The sequence below is a fragment of the Chinchilla lanigera genome, unplaced genomic scaffold (genome assembly GCF_000276665.1).
Source record: "Chinchilla lanigera isolate Chin_1 unplaced genomic scaffold, ChiLan1.0 scaffold00077, whole genome shotgun sequence".
NCBI classification, from domain to species: domain Eukaryota; kingdom Metazoa; phylum Chordata; class Mammalia; order Rodentia; family Chinchillidae; genus Chinchilla; species Chinchilla lanigera.
Genome location: NW_004955478.1, coordinates 10,086,728 through 10,108,132, shown reverse-complemented (window position 1 = coordinate 10,108,132; position 21,405 = coordinate 10,086,728). Strand labels below are relative to the sequence as shown.

Here is a 21,405-nt window from a genome sequence, read left to right as displayed (position 1 = left end):
TCTTGTGACGATGTGAGATTATACAATGCTTCCTGATGAGACACATGAGATGAATGACATGGACACTGTGATAGCCTAAAGCTACTACTACAAACCTTCTGGTGCTACATCAGAAAGAGAACCATCTGACTGCAAGTGACAAGAAATGTTGAAAAGTAAAAACCTTGGACAAAGGGAGACTTCTTTATATGCCTCATTGTGCGTATTCACTCATGTTCTAAAAAACACATATCAGACTGAGTACACTGACTTAATTCTGTGATGACCAAACTTCAGGAGATAATTACCAAAAATTAGATTGTGCTGACAACACTAGCACAACTCTGGATACAAGAAAGCCAATAAACCATTCTTTCAAACGAACTATATGGTGTATGAACTTCCTTCAATTAAAGCAGTTTTAAAAAAGCAAATGGCTCATTTATGCTAAAAGAATAGAATAAAAAAACACAGCCCAGCAAAGTGCCTAGATATATTGAGAACAATAAACATTAGCTCCAAACCCCACTTACAGGCCAGGGGTGGTGGGGCACACCTATAATCCCGGCACTCAGGAGGCTGAGGAAGGAGGACTGCTGTGAGTTCAAGGCCAGCCTGAACTGCATAGTGAGACCGTCTCAAAAAGACAAAACAAACGAACACTTATATCATCATTTTAAAGTATTTCCACTGCCCAGACACTGGATATGTTCGGTTCCAATTTATATGCTTTCTGATCAGTATTCTAAACAGAAATGGAACTCATTGAATAAATGATCTAGCCAAAGACTGCATAAAGCAAGCACCACTCAACTGACAAACGCACCCAAATTTTCATCTTTATTAATACTATAGTAATTGTTTTGCCAATCAGAAATTATTTTTGTTGGCCCACACTTGCATATTTTTAGCAGTCTAAGATGGTAAGGCAGGAAGATAACAGGTTTGAAACCAGCTGTGGCAAATCAGCAAGACTGTCTCAAAATAAAGAAGGGCTGGAGATACAGCACAGTGCAAAAGTCCTGGTTCAATCCTCCGTATCACCACTACTCCCCTCCAAAAAGGGAGAGGGGAAATGACAGAAAAAATCTATCTTCATAGCTTAAGAGAAATGAATAGCAGCTCTGGCCTATGAACCAGCAGTGGAAGTGACTACCAAAAATCATGATTTTCCATTAATTATATACTTTATCCCACACCAATCTTTTCTTTTGTGAATTTAAAAGTCAAATAATCCAGATGAAATAACAGCTTCCTTTCTTTGCTGTTAACTGAAAAATTTGGCCTTGCACCACCATCAACTAAAGGACTTTGCTTGTTAAAACAGGCCATTGGGAGCCAGGCCTGGTGGTGCAGGCCTGTAATCCCAATACTTGGGGGGTGAGGTAACAGTTACTGCAAATTTGAGGCTGTAATCCCAGTACTTGGGAGGCTGAGGCATAACAATCACCTGGGCTACATACACCACAAGGTCAGAGCCAGCCTGAACTACAAAGCAAGACCCTGTCTCAACATATAAAAACACAGTAAAAACAAATAGAGCCATTTAGGCTCTATTGCGGAGTTTCTGGCTCAGGTCTGGGGTATTACCAAGAATTTGCATTCCCTACAAGTTCCTGGGTGATACTGTTGAATTCTGCTGGTCTGAGGACCACCCTGAGAACACGTGGTCAAATAAAAGTTAGGTTAAATGGCAAATGTAAAGGTCCAGATAAAATTTTCAATACTGGTGTTATAATTATGGCATTCTAATGAATATCTAGGTACATGGTACATTTTTCACTAAGAAAATATTTTATAGAAACATGACAGGAATGCAGAGAGGCATACACAAAAGGGGACACGCAATTTTAGACAGTTCTGGAGTGAGATTTACACTATGTGTAGGAGTTACTATAATGAGCCAAATATCTGCAAAATGACTTAACTGCTTGTCTTCTTTCTCCATTCTCGTAAGTGTACACACACGTAAGATTCGTTTTACTGCATCAACTTCATTATGTTTAGAACCTAGACAGAAACATACTATCACCTAAATGACGGCACTCTAAACTGCCCCAGTCTTGGCTCCTTTGTATTTTGGGGTTTTGCAAGGGGAACAATACAGGACACACAGTTTATAAGATTATTTTATAATAAGCACCCAAAGAGTTATATGCAAAGAGTGCAGGAAACCTTTAGCACACACTGAAGACCCCAAGAACACAGCTGAGGGCCTGGATCCCATGGCAGTGTCCTGCATCACTGAAGCCCTAGAGCCCATAACAATGCCTCCCATGAGTCCCACTGGAGGCCTAGAGCCCACGACAATGCAGGCCTCATGCAGGCCTGTTCCAACGATCCAGGCTAAGAAGGCCCCAAGATCAGTGGTGGAAGCTAGAAAGTCTATGCCAGCAAGATGAAGGATCTGTGCTAGCAGACTGAGGGCTCAGCACTGGAGCCAAGAAGCAACACTGAAAGTAAGAACCAGAGCTCCTCCAAAAGGTACCACAGCCATCTTCAATGATAGCGAGGTCCCGAGCTCCTCCAATGATGACAGGGGCTGAACTCCTAGCAGGAAAGCCAGCGCAACAAGCTTCTCCAGGAGATTGAACAGTGCATCATCTTCCCCTCCACAGCCAGAAAGTGATGCGCAAATTAAGGATCAGAGCTCCACCAAAGCGAACCAAGCCATCCTAAGCAACAAGGTTCCAAGTTCCTCGGACGATGAGAACAGCCGAGTTCATCAGGAAAGCCAGCATGACAGGCTCCTCAGGAGAAGCTACAGCTCAAAAGAACCAGCAGCTTGCCAACCGTTTCCCTTCTTTTTCTCCAGTTCTCCTTTTTATTTTGTTGGCAACAGTCCTCAGGTGGGCTCCCACACCCAGCACCATGCTGGTTCAGTTCAGCTGGGTGTTACAAGTTGACCACCAGTTGTCAACCCACCACAGCTCCCCCTCCACAATCATCCTATCCATTGTATTTGCAGTAGTCTCCCCACCAGCCTCATCCCACTGTAACTCAGGAATGGCCATGGTACCTCTGCAATCCAGCCAGTAACATTAGTGTCCCACACCTAGATGAATGTCAAATGTCACTGGTGACTAACTACACATACCATGACTTTCCTACTGATGATGGCTCAACTCCTTGTCACATAAAACTGTCTGGGACAGTATCGAACTCAGGTGCTGAGTGAACCACAACATCTTGGAGAAGTGGGACAGGTATGATGAAGTTGCACAACGATTTTATCATTCTGAACCCCTAATTAAATTTCTATGTGTTAAATGTGAAGGATGCATAAAGGACCAGGAATTCAGACATAGCAGTTGCAGAACAGTGACTGATTACTCATGTTTATAAAAACAGACAATATATGGGGATATTAAACTACTTCCATTTCCCTTTAAAGACTAAACTGCAAGTGGTACAAACATTTTAAATTGAAAATGTATCTAACTGTCTGAATTGAAAATTGTTTTACATTCCCACTCATGAATGTACAAAGGTGAAACAAACGCATTAAACCCAGTAGGTCCTGGGATAGGGAGTCACATTTAAACACAAAGGGTATTCTGCAGAACAGGAAGGACATCTATTTCCATTTCACAGAACCCTAAATCCTGGAGGCAAGAAAACCACCAAAGTGCCCCTTTCTTTCTTCAAGACTGTCTATATTCCTCAATCAAGGTCTCTCAGGGGAACTGCTTAAGGGTCTACACCAAATTCTTCTATGCATTACTTAGTTTACAAAGGCCCTCTCCTACCGTAAGCTCCAAAATACTCCACTGGGCTTACCAGGGAAACACTAAGTACACGTAAGAAACAGTACGCAATTTTCAACTTAAGACTCCAGAAAAATAAACTGGAATACAATTAGAATTGTGGCTCTTTGTTAAGAGTTAAACTGATCATATTACAGTGATACATGCATACCCATGTTTACAGCAGCACAATTCATAACTAAATCTTGAAACCAGCCTATATGCCTACCAACAGACGAATGGATAAAGAAAATGTGGTATTTACAAAGTAGTACTCTGCCATAAAGAAGGATAAATGAAGCCTTTGTACGTGAATGGATGTACCTCAAGAATATATTAAGTGAAATAAACCACACGTTTAAATAATGCATGGTTTCTCTTATATGAGAAACCCAAAATATAAATAAAGAACAAAATAAATGATAAATAATAGGGAGTGGGGGGAATCTTTTTTCAAATGGGGAGGAGAAAATGGAGGCAGGGGCAAAGGGATTTTCTTTTAAAAGGAAGAAAAAAAGGAAACAGCTTTTTAATATGGGAAGGGATACAGAGGTCAAAGGAGCAAAGAGGGATGGGGCAGTAAGGGGACAAAGAAGAATTAAGATATGTTATGTACAAATCATAGCTGTAATCATTACGTACTCAAACATGTACTAGTAAAAATAAATTTTAAAAACAGATCTTTGTAACTACAAGAGTAAACTGTAAAAAAAAATGATAAATGACACCTTTCATCCTTCCCAGGCCTTGTATCCACCCTTCCTAGACCTTATAGGGACCGACTATGTTTTTCCTAGGTACCTTATAATTTGAATGAAGATGCAAGCTCACTTTAGATCATCAAGCAAGAGTGCACACAGTTCTACCGTCTTCTGAAAAGATGACTGACCAATTAAAAACTAAATAAAGTGACCAACCTATAAATGCAGCATATTAAAGCACAGACTTCAGAGTTTATAGATAATCTGTTTCTGTATTTGGATTTAAAATGCAAACTGCACAGGCACAAAATGGGGAAGACCTTATGGGAGAAAGTTTATCTATGACCTGTCTCATTGATAATTTTATTGCTGGTAAATGGTGAAAAATCTGATTGCTTCATTTACTTGGTCTTTTTTCCACTCTAAAAATTGAGTCATTGTAAGTAATATTGAGAATTCAATTTTGATAAACAGTCCAGCAGATATACAATTATATGTATACATTTAAATGTATACATATACTTGTATATATGCGTGCCTTTGATATGTTGTGATACACTGAAAAAATGAGGACAGTACAGTGGTGTTTTTAGTTTTTGTTTATTTGATACGTGATTTCACTGTATCCCAGGCTGGTGAGGTTGTTTTCTTTTTCTTCTTTTTTTTTTAAGACAGATTCACAATGTAGTGCAGGCTGGCCTTGAACTCATTATGTGGCCCAGGCCGACTTCGAACTTGCAATGACCCTCTTGGCTTGGCCTTGAATTTGTGATCTTCTTATCTCAGCCCCGAGTAGCCTGGATCATGCGCCTGTGGCAGCACAGCTTCAAATAATATTTTAACCTAGGTCTTTAATGAATGTCACTTCCCTTTGTTTTTCATTTAAATATACTGTTTCTTTTCATCATTTTTAGATCTGATGGACCATTCTTCTTACTTCTCTTTGTGTTTCTATATGGGCTGCTCTGTGAGACAGCTGTGCCTTGATTATTATTACAGAACCTTGTGGCCCTGTTGCTCTCCCCATCCTGAATAACATCACTTTTTTTTTTTTGGTTTTTCTCTGGTACCAGGAACCGAATTCACGACCTTGCACTTGCCAGGCAGGCGCTTTGCCGCTGAGCTAAATCCCCAGCCCCCAACATCACTTTTAGTATTATACTTCTAACTGCTTTAGCAGCTTTATTCAGCCTACTGTCAAAAACTTTCTTTCTCCCATAAGGTCTTCCCCATTTTGTGCCTGTGCAATTGGCACTTTAAATCAAAATACAGAAACAGATTATCTGTAAACTCTAAAGTCTGTGTTTTAATATGCTATATTTATAGGTTGGTCAACTTTATTTAGTTTTTAATTGGTCAGTCATCTTTTCAGAAGAGGGTGGAACTGTGAGCACTCTTTTGCTTGATGATCTAAAGTAAGCTTGCATCTTCATTCAAATTATAAGGTACCTAGGAAAAACATAGTCGGTCCCTATAAGGTCTAGGAAGGGTGGATACAAGGTCTGGGAAGGATGAAAGGTGTCATTTATTATTATTTATGTGATCAAAGGCCAAAATACTCAAGAATATCCTTACATAACTAAGACTAAATGAACATCAAGAAAATCAGCCAACCAATATTCTGGATAGAAAGATACTCTTTGCAAACAGGTTTAATACAACTTCAGAAGTCTCAAGGAGAAGTAATATAAAAATAAGTAGTTTTGAAACACAAGTTAGCTATTTGGGAAACTGAGCTAGAGAGGATTTAGTTCCTCATAATGAAATAAAAAAAGTTTTTGATGGATTAAAGGTCTAATTTCTAAAAGACCATAAAACATGGAGAAAAAAGTATTTTCAAACATCTTGAAAGATAAACTTACGGTATTTTAGGTTGAGAAAGCGCTTATTACTTTGTTGTCCACGAGAGGAAAAATAAAATCAATAAAAAGTTTTAATTAGCCAAGGAAAGATATAAGTTACAGCAGTACTTTGAAAAGAAAGGTCTATATTCCAACTTCTGTATACTTTCAAAATCTTCAATTCGTATTTCTACGCCTCTTCTTTCGTGGTTATCTTTGTTTTGTTTTTGGAGACAGGGTCTTGCTAGGTAGTTCAGAGACTGGCCGTGAACTCACTATGTAGCCCAGGTTGGCCTCAAACTCACAATGACCTCCTGTCTCAGCTTTCCAAGTGCTGGGGTTACAGGCGTGTGCCACCATGCCTGGTTTCAACTTCTTAGGGTGTCCCCAAACTCTAGGGATAATCAAAAAATGTTGACTGAATGAACAAAACAAAAATTAATTTAAAACAAAACCAATTCCAGATTTCCACCTCAGGCCCCAGAGGAGTATAAAAACAAAATCCTGAAATACCAGTTGGCTACTAATTACATATTCAAATTTAAACCAAAGAAAGCTGAACCAACTCTGCCAATTTCTAGAGCTAAGCGAACCCTTAATACCAAAATATGACTCAGCATTCTTTCTCATTTATGCACATAAAGAAAGGTTCTGGTGAACCTTTAAAAACAGCCATGAATCGCAAACTTAGATTGCTGAGTACCTAATATGAATGTGACAATTTTCTTTTAGGGGCTAAACTGTCTAGAAAATGTAGATGAACCTTCATAAAATTATACCCAGGTGGTACTGTGCAACAAAAGACGTATCCCAAGAAAAGAACAAAATTAAGACCCTTCAGAAGAGCTAGTGATGAAAATTTTGCTTTTGAAGCCCCCTCTCCTCAAAGGAATTATGACAAGTGATGAAGGCTGAATGCATATCCACGTATCTGAATCATAAATAACGAAATGAAGCAGTGGGGTAGAAATGTTGATTCTGATTTGTCTCTTAGGGGGATAATGACTTTTGGGACTGCACTTTAAGAATTTCTCCTTTTAACTGTTCTCAAGCCGGGTGTGGTGGTGAGTGTGCTGATGCACGCCTGTAATCCCAGCACTCAGGAGGCTGAGGCAAGATCAACTCCAGCCTGGGCTACAATACTGTACTGAGGTCAAGGCCAGCCTGAACTACATGGTCAGACTCTGTCTCAAAATAACAAAAACTGGTCTTAACACGTTTTAAAAAGAATGTGAGTGGGAGGGAGCGTTCCCGTTTTATAAAGGCAGTCTGATTCACGAATCCAATCTTCACTGGAAAGCCTCAAACATTCTCTGAAATCAGGTAGTCTGTTCTTTGCTTAGGGCTGGTGACAAAGAAAAGGGGAGTAGGGGATGAACAATCAGAATGAAAGTACTAAACAAAGAAGTAGTAAGCCACATTAGATGATTTACAAAATGCCTTTTCAATATTTAAATCTCTCCAAGCCTGTAATACCAGCACTTGGGAGACCGAGGCAGGAGGATCACCATGAGTTCAAGGTCAGTCTGAAATACACATTGAGACCCTCTCTCAAAACACACAACACAGCAACAAAAAAAGATTTAATCTCTCAATTTTACTTTATCTATATGTAAAGCACAAAGCTTACTACACAAATAGAAGATACTATAAAAACAATTCAGTGAAGTAACCATATAAAGAACATTTTCAGCCTTTAATATGAAAGGTGCTACCAGTATCTATCCCCACATACACCCACACAGCCCTAGACAGACACAGAAGACTGATCTAGCAGTTCTTAACAAGGGGTGATTTTGTCTCTAGGACACACATGACAAAGTCTGGAAACATTTTATTGTCACAACTAGGAAGAGGGAAGACCCACAGGCATTTATAGGATAGTGGCCACAGATGCTACCGAGAGCCCCAAACAGCTCCCCGTCAACAAAGAATTATCCAGCCACCAATGAATGCTTAAGAAATCTTGCCCAAATTCATTTTTGGAAAATCACATAAATATGGAAGAGGTGGGAAAGAGAACGTGTATTTAGTTCCTGTAGGTAAGAAGCCTATTAGAAAGGTAGTCTATAAATGACAATCTTATCTTGTGGCAATAAACCCCAAAATAAACACATGGGGGTAAAAAAATCTTATAAATGTCAAAAGAAAAAACAAGAAATCTTACCCTCCCAAGTACTTTAAGACATGCAAAGTACTGCATTCATTTTCCCAAATTATACTACAAGAGTCAAGTCTGAAGCCCAACTGGCACACTCATGCATCAGTGAAAGCAGGACAAGGTGATGTAACTTTCAGAAAGCAATGTGGCAGTTAAAGTCACACAAACTATGCTATTCACTGATCTCACAACCCAACTTAAAAGCATGAATGAAATGTACAAAAGTACTAACTATATAATGTTACAATTATGAAAAAATAAGAATGTCCAAAGATTGACACTCAAATGAGTATTATTATTTATCTGTCAGATATCAGAATAGCAAATGGCAATGTACATACATTATCTCCTCTAATTCTAGTAAAAGTTTCATAAGACAAATGTTAAAATTCCCAGGTCACGCAGGAAGCTGAGGAGCACAGAGATCAGAGCAACCAAGTTCAAGAGCCATAATTAAAATTCAGGTAGACCAGGCTTTATAGCTGTGTCCACTGTGTTACACTTATGCGGTTTAAGTAAAAATTTGAGGAGCATCATGAAACTATTTTTTAAAACACATGACCACTTACTGGACAACACAGAACTTTACATCTAAAACGAAAATATACCTTTTTCAAATACTCATACAAAAGATTTAACAACTGACGACCTAAAGTCACAAAGGCACAGCTAAAATTCCAAAAATCAGCATAAAGGAGTAATTTTTGCCATAACATATCCAAGTTTGCCATAATGTATCATCTTTAGATATCACCAATTAATACGGAAACAACTGTCAATTTAAACTGGAAATTTTATCTTTTTCTTTTTTTTCTGGGGGAGACAGGGTCTCACTACGCAGTTCAGGCTAGTCTTGAACTCACTTTGTAACCCAGGCTGGCCTTGAACTCCCAAGGATCTTCCTGCATCAGCCTGCTGAGTGCTGGGATTACAGGCATGTGCCACCACGCCCAGCTTTTATCATCTTTTTAAATTATGCTAAAGAGAAACCAAAATTGCTCTTCTGTCTAGAAATAAAGACATAAGCCACTAAACTCTTAAACTCTAGCCGAAGAACTACTCAGATATAGCAGCAGTAGTGCTACAGACTTAAATGTATATTTAAGAAAATATGACACTGAAAATAAGTGGTGTAAATGTATTCAAGAAGGGTTTAAAAAAAAAAAAAAAATCCAAAGACCAGGCACAGTGGCACATACCTGTAATCCCAGCCTTAGAGGGCTGAGGCAGGAAACTCACTGAGTTGAAGACCAGCCTGAATTAGAGTGAGACTCTGTGTTCAAAAAAAACCAAAGGAAAAAATGAATAGACAAAAACTAAACAGTAAATAAAAAGGCAACTTCATAATGTAATCAAAAGTTAGGGTTAAAAAAATTAAGCAGAAAACTTCGTATACAAGAATAAATAATACTAGAAATGAAAGAATAAAAAAAAAAATAGTAAAGCAGTGTCCACAGAAAGACTTGAAGAGATTACTAAGCAGAAATTCTTGCCAGTAAGTTTGAAAATCTAGGCAAAAACAACTAGTTTTCTACAAAAATATATCATGAAAGTGGCTAAAAACTTTTAACAAACTAATAACCACAAAAGAAAATTTAAAATATAACCAAGAACCATGTGGGGTGCCTTCTCACAAGGCTGAAGCAGGAGGACCACCTGAGTTTGAGACCCGCCGAACCAACCTAACAAGATCCCCTGAAATATAAACAAGGACCTGCTATTAAACTCAAAATGGTAACTGATTCAAAACACTTTTAACAGTCAAGTTCTCTCAAACCATCAACCAATAATCCCTGTTTACCATTCTCAAGCACATGATGAGAAAAAAAGATTCACCAGCTCAATCTCTGAGTGGCCGTAAACAGCTAGTAAAAAATTAGGTGACAGCACACTTCAAGGTATGAGCACAGGAACAGGAGGGACCAGACAAGAATTTTAAAAAGCCAGTAAGAAAATCACATTTGACACAGGTAAGAATACTCCAGATCGTCCACTCAACATTTTATAGCATTTATCCAAAGAACTGCACAATGGAGTGTGACCTAGAGAGAACACAGGTTTCTATTTTATTCAGTGTTCTGTCTCTGCTGCCCTGAAAAGCTCCTGATACAGAGTAGTAAGCATTCAGGAAATATTTACTGAATGAATTCAAGGGTTAACCAAAACCAATACATCCGTTAACCCTTATCGGGGTACACACATTTACATATTTGGAGACAGTACTATACATTACCATAATAAACATATAAAAAGGTACTTTTACTCCAGCCACACAAGAAATAGTTCTGAGAATCAACAAATAGGATCCCATCAAATTAAAAAACTTCTGCATAGCAAAAGAAATAACCAACAGAGTAAAAAGAAAAACTACAAAAAGGAAAAAAAAATTGTCAGCCATTCTTCAGAGGACTAATACCTAGAACATATAAAGAACACAAAAATCAGACCCTCCAAAATAAAAAATGGGCAAGTAAAATGAATACTCTTCTAAGAAATGCAAACGGCCACTTTAACACATGAGGAAATGCTCAACATTGCTGGCCATTAGAGAAATGCAAATTTAAAACATCTTACCCCAGAAAAAATGGCTATCATCAATAAATCAAGTAACAAGTGCTGGCTGATCCCTGTACCTGGGAGGCCGAGGCGAGATGATCACAGCTGGGTTTGAGGCAAGCCTAAGCTACTTAGTGAGTTCAAGGCCAGTCTGACCTACACAACAAAACCTTGTCTCAAAAACAAAAAACAACTGCACAAACAAACCAAAGGGCAGCAAGGCAGGCAGGGCAGGGGGCATCCACACTGCTGGCTAGAATGCAAACTAGTACAACCACTTTGGAGATTAATGTGGATTCCTCAAAAAAAAAAAAAAACAAAAAAAACTAGAAACTGCATTTGACTCAGCTATTCCCCTTTTAGGTGTCTTCCTGGAAGAGTTAAAGACATCATATTACAATGACACATGCATACCCAGGTTTATAGCAGCCCAATTCATAATAGCTAAATCTGAGAGGGGGTCCATATGTCCATCAACAGATAAATGGAAAAAGAAAATGTATTTACACACAATGGAGTACTACTCTGCCATAAAGAAAAACTTGAGTCATGCGTAGGAAAATGGATGCATCTTGAGACCATAATGTTAAAGGAAATAAATCAGACACACAAGTTTCAATATTGCACTGTTTCTCTTATATGAGATACCCAAATATAAAGAGTAAAATAAAACGTAAGAGCAAGTAGGAAGATCAATCACTCTCAAAGGTGAAGGGGACCAAGAGATGGAGTGGGGAGACAGAGGATAAAAAAGGAATCAAGATGTGTTATGCACATGTACCAACTCCACACAAGTAAACATTATACTGCAAATACGTACACAGGGGGAGGAGGAGTCAAGAGATGGGAAAGGAAAGGGAGGGAGGGGAGAGAGGATGGAAAAAAGGGATATATTATATACATGTACTAACTCCACAAGGAATGCCAACATTATACACTACAAACATGTACTAATAAATAGATGAATAAATGTATTTTTCACTATCTCCATGGACACTGAAAGTCCTTTACCTCTGGTACTATTGAACAGTATTACTAGACATTTCTAATCTATAAAATCAGACAAGAAAAATAACTAAAAGGTAAAAATAAAAAACGTCACTATCAGCTGCGCATAGTGGTGCCCACCTATAATCTCAGCACTCAGGAGGCTGAGGCAGGAAGATTGCCCCAAGTCTGAGGCCAGCCTGGGCTACACAGTGAGTTCGTAGCTAACCTGAACTACACAGCAAGACCCTGTCTCAAAAGAAAAGTCACCATCTGTCCCCAGGTTTATGCTGAGCTAGCGAAGTCAAAATCAAATAGAAACAACTTTAAAATCTATTAAAAGTAGTAAAATTCAGCAAGGAGACCAAACACAAAATCAACAGTGTTCCATCTACTAACAAGAAATGATCTCATTCTTCACAGCATTAAAATTTGCAAAGTACACAAACAAATAAACATAGGAGAAAAACAGAACTACACAAGGAAAAGTTATTCTACACATTAACAACTTCAAAGGGAAAACATTACAACTCTGGAAGTCCTAATGTCAAGATGCCATATTTCCAAACTAATGTATACATTCAAAGCAATTCCAACTCAAATCCCAGTATGATTTAAAGAAAGGAAATAAACATTCAAAAATTTATACAGAAGAAAATGGTCACAAATAATATCCTCACAAATATATATAACGTGAAGTACAAGAAAAGCCAGGCTGGGGATACAGCCCAGCGGCACAGCGCCTGTCTGGCAAGCGCGAGGTCCTTAGTTCGATTCCCGGTATTAAAAAAAAAAAAAAAAACGAAGAAAGAAAGAAAAAGAAAAGTGAAGTTACCCTATCAAAGTTATGGTGAAGAGCCTATACTATACACAGTATGGATACATTATAGTGTTTAAACCTGTAGTAATTATAATGATGTAAGAATTGATATGGGATCAATGCAAAAACAGTAACATGTTTGTGGATTTAGATCATAATGAAAGTGTCGTATCTACTACAAAAAGCAGAGAATAATCTAGGAACAACTGGTTAGCCACTGGGGTGGGGGTGTAAAGTTAAAATCTTACTTCAAATCATACACAAAAAAGCCAAAGAGCTAAACATAAAAGGTTAACACAGTCACCCCATCTTTTGAACACACTTCAACAAAGAGGCCCTTCATCCCATATCATTTTATCTCCTTAGTTCCCCTTCCCAACACTGGCATTTCTTCTTGCCATTTTCATTTGTATCAGTATCTGTCCAATATTCTGGAATCAAAATCCAGTCACAGCATCACAGTTTTCAATCATGGAATATTACATGTGGAGTCAAGATTCCCATTACCACTCTAGGAGGATGAGGCAGGAGGATCGCAACTTCAATGCTAGCCTGGGTAACACACGGAGACCCTGTTTCAAAATGTAAAAAGAGCTGAGAACGTAACTCAGGGCAAAGAGCCCAGGTTCAACTCTGAGCATCACAGAAGGAGAGGAAGGGATGGACAAAGGGCTTCTAGTACAACCTGACTCTTACTTGAACCATCTGCGTGGCACACCTGATGCATTCCAGGTTTCTCATCTACCAATGACAAATGCACGCTCACCTCCAAAGTAAGCTTTACAACTCTCAACTTCATAAATCTTGCACTTTAACTGTTCTTTTCACTCAATGCCCACTACCCTAATTCAAAACCTTTATTTACAGCTATCACTATAGTTCCCTCTCTTTTTAGTCCTACCTGCTCCAAAACATATGACAGTCTCGAATCAATGCAGTGCAGAGCAGCATCAAAATACTTACAGCCTCTGAATCATGCCATCACAATCTTAAAAGAATTCCTCATACTCAAGGCCAGCCTGAAACCCTGTCTCAAAAAAGACAAAAAAAAAAAAAGGAATTCCTCATATTCATAGAATAAAAAAAAATTTTTTTTTTTGGTCTTTTTGAAACAGGCTCTCGCTATGCAGTTCAGGCTGGCCTTGAGCTCACTTTGTAGCCCAGGCTGGTCTCGAACTTGCAACAATCCTCCTGCCTCAGCCTCCTGAGCGCTGGGATTACAGTCGTGCGCCACCAAGCCTGGCTCATAAGATAAAATTCAAATGCATTAATTTGGCATTCAAAAATGATGTGATGCCACTGTATCCTTCCAACCTCATTCACTTTCTTGAACTTTTATCTTCACCAGACACCCCTTTTCACTGACATACAATAATCCTCCTCTGAGAACCGTCATCCTTGGACCTGAAACATCCTTACCAAAAGTAATTATTCCTTCCTCCTAAGACTGCAGCACTTGATGCCTGTAACAGGTATCCAGTACTGGGCGTAGGAGGTCCTAACGTTTCCTTTTCTACTAGACTTTGGGGGAGGGGAGGTCATATAAACTACGCCCTGAAGACAAGAACTAACCTCTCAATTCTTAAGTGTTTTCATCATTCTTTATTTAACACCAGAGAAGTGCTTCCTTACCCTTTGGTGGCAAGGCTGATGCTAACAATGATCCTGAAAGGCTAGTCTCCATGTAATTAGAGTGCCTTCAAAGTTGTTGTTACTATTTCCTCAGAGAATTTTGGAATTCCTTCTTTTGGTATTGCCTCAGACTTTTTGACTATCCTCTATGACACATCTTAATTTATATTCAGATTGTTAATTCAGGCAAAGAGGTAAAAGAGTCAACAGAGGGCCGGGGATACAGCTCAGTAACACAGTACCTGCCTGGCAAGTAAGTGCAAGGTCCTGAGTTTGATTCCTGGTACCAAAAAAACAAACAGACAAACACACACCAGAAAGAACAAACATAAACCTCAAACCTCTCAAATCCAGGATCTGGGACCTGCTTTCAATTTATCACTTACAAAAAACTAAGAGAATTATCACTACAAATACAAAATTACCCTTTCTATACTTCCATGCCAAATTACTTCTGTGAACGCATGAATGTGTTTACATAAAAGATGAATTTCATAAACAGATGGGTAGAAGCAAAATGAGCCTTAAGCAAGTTTTATTCTGTTTTAGAGCTACCAAGATCAGACTGGCCTGTCCTCCCAGCCTTCTGAATAAGGATCTTGCAAAATGCACCATACGTAGGGTGTGCCCAAAGAATACTTACTGGAAAAATCTGCTGGGAGAGTGCCAGTTTAAAAAGAAAAACATTCTCAACCAGTTGGAAATCTAAAGAAACAGCATTTGCAGAAATTCAGCTAAAAACTCCCCAGATCTGAAGAAAGCTTTTTAAAAAAAAACACCTTTTCAATTCCAAGGTAAAATTTTATACTAGGCAACTAACTGATCAATAAATTCAACTTTATCCAAGTAAAAAGCAATCACCAAAATTTTGTCTTTGATACCTGATGGTGTCAATCAGCATTAAGCACCTTACTTGCTCTACATAAATGAACTTTATAATGCCATAGTTTTTGTTTCTCAGTACAGGAGGCAGAACCCAAGGGTCCTGAGGGCCCGAAGCATGAAGCTTTTATCATAGTTTTAAAGCAACTGTTTCTGAGAAAGAGTGAAATGTTATTGTTGTACGTTTGTGAACCGGGCTAAATGACTGTTTCCATTAGGGACACTTACTTTCAAAGCCTAACACTCCAACAGCAGCTTTACTAAGTGAAAAGGATATCCGTTTGGTAAAGGCCTTTATTTTCACTTTCTCACTATACTCCACCCTCTGGGCCCTTTCCAAACAGCTCACATTTTTTTCATTGCTCTAACTGGGACACACACAGTAATATAACGTTTGCTGTGAGCACACACACTGGCACCAGGCTACCTGAGCAGGGAGTGAGCAGGCTGCCGCGGCTCTGCTACTTACTCCCTGATGGGACCCGGTTTAAGAATGCCCTATGGAAAGGCAGGCAATCTGAACTAAAGGAGGAGGTATGTCAATGCCTAACTGTGACAACAGTCTTTCCCAGCCTGGCCAGGCCTGTTCACATAATTACCACAATAAACAAGTAACCTTCTCTCTCCTTTTTTCTTTCTTTCCTTCCTTCTCTCCCTCCTTCCTTTCAGTGCTAAGCACTGAAGGCAGGGCCTTCACACTGAGTTATACCCCCAGTCCTTTTAAGTTATGTTTTGAGACGGGTTCTTGTTAAGATGCACAAGCTAGAACTTGCACCCTCCCATCCTCACACCTCAGTCTCGCAGAGGGCTGAAATTACAGGTGTGTGCCACCTTGCCTAGATTTCTTTCTTCCTGTGCTGGGGATGGAACCTAGGGCCTCTCACATGCTAGGCCAAGAGCTCTGAGAAACTCAAGCCTAGGAAGAGAAAATTAAAATTAACAATTCTCAATAGTATCCAAATTTCTAATAGCTTGCTCCCTCTTTAGTACTAATCTCACAAAGGCTAAGAAAAATAAAATCACACGGTGTTTCATCCCTCAGGTCTTGCGATACTTGCAAAATAAATCAATAAAAATAATCCAATGTTAATCATGAAACTATGCAGGCACAGAAATGACACCAATTCGAACCTATTGTGGCATCTTAGTTACTTTCCTGCTGCTGAGGCAAAATTATCAAATACTTAGCACTTGAAAGAGCAGAGGTCTACTTTGGCTCACATTTCTGTCCATACACCGTCAGTGAGCTGGCTCCAAGGCAGGAACAGGTTGGCAGAGGAACACAGCAGAGGAAAAGGTGCTCAACCCATGCTAGCCAGGAAGTAGAGAGCACAGGGAGGAGCCAAGGACAAGTCACAGACCTCATGATCCACCTCCAACCAGGTCCAGCCGCCTTCTCACAGCACAGTTAGCTACTGAGCTCAACAATGATGGATCCACTGACCAAGCACAGCACCTCCATAACCCAATCACCTCCCACACATACACTATTTGGGGGACATTTTAGGTCTAAACCCTAACAGTGAGTGGAAACCAATCAGGATACTTTTCAACTGCTTTTTCAAGTTCTTCTACTAACTAGATTTATCAGAAAGAACTTCCTTGAGGAAAATTATATTATGCTACATATTATTATATAGTATTATGCTTATAACTCTTGTATCACCTGTAACAACAAGGGAAGATTAAAAGAAAAAGAACATAAAATACTTTAAAAGATTTATTCTTCTAGCAACTGGGTAAATAAGGTATAAACCATCCCTCTGGAATGCCAGAGATCTTTAATTTTGCTATCTGATTGAAAAAATTATTAAGCACATCACTTCTCTGGATACTTTACTATAGTGGAAGAAAATATTTAATCTTCTCATCATCCCACAGTCAATGCCAGCCACTAATGTACCATGAGGTTTGACCTGAAACAGCAAGGTTAATTATGCATGCCTTCAGGTTGCTCCAACTCTTGACAAACAACTTTCTCCGGCTTTTCTCAGTCAGTCCCAAAAGAAAAACAGTAGAAAGGACAGTAAGAGAAATATCTTACATACACCATGACCTCGAGCAAATTAATGTATCTATAATCTTGGGTTCTCAACTGTAAAATGGGGATCTCACTCAGGTTACGTGTATAGAAGATTAAAATAACAGGTGTAAACCACCAAACATATAGAACGTGTGGCCAGTAAGTATTCCCTGTTCTTCCCTTAAAAAAAAAGGAAAGAAGAAAAATTCCTACAGGTTATGATGCCACACATGGGTAGTAATTCCAGTATTCTGGGAGGCGGGAGGCCGAGGGACTGAAAATTCAAGCCGAGACCAGGAAACTATCTACGTCTGCCCTAGCAAATGCTCCTTCCAACACAACTCATTTTCACTCCACATACACACACACATACACACACACACACACACACACACACACACACAAAGCAGGGCATGGTGGTGCACACCTACAATCCTGTCACTCTGTGAAGCTGACACAGGCCCACAGTTAAGTTCCAGCCTCACCGGGCTGGGGATGTAGTTCAGTAGAAAGGCCCCGGGTTCAGTCCTCAGTATCATGCTTCCACCCCAAGTAAAAGATATTATAGGCTTGAAGAATATACGTGGTTCGTCAAGCATGGTGGCACACATCTATAATCCCAGCACTCAGGAGACTGAGGCAGGAAGATTGTTGTGATTTTGAGACCAGCCTGGGCTACATAGTGAATGCAAGGCCAGCCTGAAGCATATAATTAGACTGTCACACACACAAAAAAACTTTTTTAAAGTACAGTTCATGTGGTTAAGATACAGAAAACAGTACCTTTCCTCAAAATATTAGTCTCTTGAATATAAAATTAAACACCTTATTTTACATGTTTGACAGAACACTCTTCATCAGCCAAAGCTAATGGACAATTTGATTCTCTTTCCAAGAATACAGCTAGTGTAACCATGGGTATTTTGCTCTTATTGGCTGTGTAACATTAAGCAAGCTACTTAAACTTTCCATTCCTCAATCTCAGTCTATAGTAAGATAAATATGTCTATCTTCTTCGTAGTTTTGAGGGTTGTGTAAATTAGTAAAAAGCTCTTAAACACTGCCTACTCTCAAAACTCAACAAATGCAAACTGTGATTATTTCCCTATCACCATGTCTCAAAATCTGTTGTCAGATGTAAGTTGGTCCAGTGTTTTTCCCTTACTCAAATCAGTTGTCCAAATCACCCCAAAGCTCTGGATATCCCAGGCTTCAGATTAATTTAGTCTCAAGAGTCCTAAGCCCTGCCTCTCTCCCTTCCTATTCTCCAAATTTCTCAAGAACAGGAAATAGAGATTAATGGGAGAGAGTAAGGAAACAGTCCTTCTGAATGTTTCTGAATCAGTCATTCTGTTATTGCTAGCACGTGCCAAGGACTTACAACAGATCACTTCTGAAGGTAGAAACAGATTATTATAGAAGGTAGGAAAAGAAGAAAACCACTACTGAATTCTTAGTGAAGAGTGAAGACCTTTTAATTTTCACAGAGCCATCCACTTTTAAGCAGCAACATTTAAAAACAATTTGTTTCAAAAATTGTCTCCTGTACAAAATACTTTCATCATGGCTGCCCAGAGTAAATACAGCCCACAGTATCTCTGGCAGAAGAATAAAACACAGGCGAGGTACCAGGTCAAGTTCCTGTTGAAGAGTTAATTCTCATTCTAGAACTGAATAATTTCAATGTGACTACGAGATGTAGGATGAACTATTAAGATTACAAAGAAAAGATTCCTAAGCAAATTAAAAAAAAAAAACAAAAAACATTTGTTTCCTTTTTTTTTTAAGGCAATTAACTACTTTCACTGTGTAGCCAATATTGAGCTGATCAATAAACATCTGGCTAAATAAACATTAGTCTTAAAAGCCAATCTGGTGATCTTGCTCAGTAAGAACTTTAAAGTATTTATGCTTTATTGGTGGTTTTAACTTAAATACAATTATAATGTGCAAAAAGATCATCTGCTTGACAGTACTTTCAGTGCTCAATTTTTGTTTACATTTATATGATCTAATGAACGGAAATTCAAGTTTTAAAGATTTAACTGACTTAATTGCAAGGGGATTCAACTGACATCAAGAAATTTCCCAAAATGATTTCTTTGGCTATCCATATACCTCATACCCTTTCAATCAACAGAACATGAAGTGATAATAATGCTCAAAATTAAGTAGTAAGTAAATCAACTAAAATGCTTTTTGAGTCACTAGATCACCCTATAGAATAAATTTTGCCCTTGGGTATTTTCACTTCATTGGATTAACACTTAGCCACAATATCACCAATCCTCAAAAACATTTTCAACACAACACAGTACATCCTGAACACAATAAGCTTATAGTCTAGATGACTTTTTGTTGAATACACAAAATAAATGCAATTTACAATACTTCAACTAACTTTACATACAAAATGTTTAATAGTCACCAAGATATTTTTAAAGCAGTGAATTATGCAGCAAAGTCAGAGGGGATTTTGCCACAAATACTGGCAAGCTGACTTAAGCTACTAATCCATTTAAAGAAAGATGTTACACAAGTAGCAAGCTTCAGAAGTACACCACTTTAAATGTGAACACCAAGGTAAACTGTTGAGTACAGTGAACAAAGGGTAACAGGACTAGGTCTACAAAGCAGAAACTGAACAAAACATACCCAGATTTTTCCCCTCAAAACACAAACAATAGTTTCAATTCAGATACACAAAGTTATCCATGTGGATAATATAAACAAACCTGAGAAACCAGGTCATGTACCGCTTAAAAACACAGCTGTTCAACTACAAAATTCTCCAGTAAGAATCAGTTATCTTTTTACTTCCGGCAAGGAAAAAGTATTTTTCCACCATATCCACCAATTTCAGCCTTCCCTAGTTGTGCAGACTTTAAAACATCTCTACCAAAAGAGGGAGAGGACCCACTAGTCATCTATCACGCCACCCACCATTCCCAACTTCTCATGTGCCCTCTTCTCACATCTCGTATCAGTAAGTAGTAAATACAGATTTATTTAAGTATATGAACACAGGTTTGAAAGAGAGTAAAACACCTCTGGCTCCATCATGCCAATCTGGCATGTCACTCATACAGAGCGTATGAAAGATTTTCTCAAGTCAAAAGATCATCTGACAAAATTGGGGTCTTTTCAAATAAAGCTGTGAAAATGGACTGTGTTAATAGGCAACATATAAAATACTCTGAAATACCTTTATTTCCTTAAAATTTAAGTGTGATGTGAAATATTCATTTACTGGCAATACAACAATTAAAAACCTTCAAATCTCCAAAGTGATATATCTTTTAAATCTATGCTAATAAACTGAACTGCCAACTGGCAACTCTTGAGGTAGCTCCAGACAGGGCTGTTAACGGAACACAAAAGTGGGTTGGGACTTTCAGGAAGGGAGAGGGACTAAAGGTTACAGTGTTCATCAATGGCAAAGGGTCTAACCAACGATGCTAGCGTAATAAAGCTTGCATAAAAACAGAAGGTTCAGAGAACTTCCAGACAGGTGTGCATACAGAGGTTCCTGGAAGGTGGCGAGTCCAGAGAGGGCATATCTTCACCTCTCTCTTTTGAACCATTTATGTAAGATAGTGTTTCCCTGAGTTCTCCGAGCTACTCAAGGAAATTAATTAAATCTGAGAAGGGGGTTGTAGCAATCCTGATTTACAGCCAGTCATTCAGAGCCACAGGTAAAAACAATCTGGGGCTTACAAATGGCATCTAAAGTATGTGGGAGGGGTTGGGATGGAGGGTAATCTTGGGGTAACCCTCAAAACTGCTGGGTCTGGCACTCTCTCCAGGCAGTGTGAGAACTGACGGAATTAGACGACATCGAAGTGGTGTCCACAGAAGTGACTGCTTCCTAGTGAGGAATCCCTATACCTTTGAGGTCACAGGTTGTGCTAATGGCTGTGGTATGAGAGCCCAGGAAAGAAGGTTACTTTTCCACCAGTGAAAAGATCTCAAGTGTTAAAGCTGAAGACTAAGTATGTTTTCTCCTGAAACCTCAACTAAAAGCAACTAAATTCCAGCCAAGCCAACAAAGTTAATTACTTACAAGTTCAAGTCAGT

The 21,405-nt window shown here is 38.8% G+C and overlaps 1 protein-coding gene across 2 annotated transcripts in view; it reads right to left on the bottom strand.

Moving 5' to 3' along the window:
• The window catches only part of Kansl1 (KAT8 regulatory NSL complex subunit 1), a 181,484-nt gene that overhangs the window by 113,038 nt on the left and 47,041 nt on the right, over window positions 1–21,405 (bottom strand). The window lies entirely within an intron of this gene.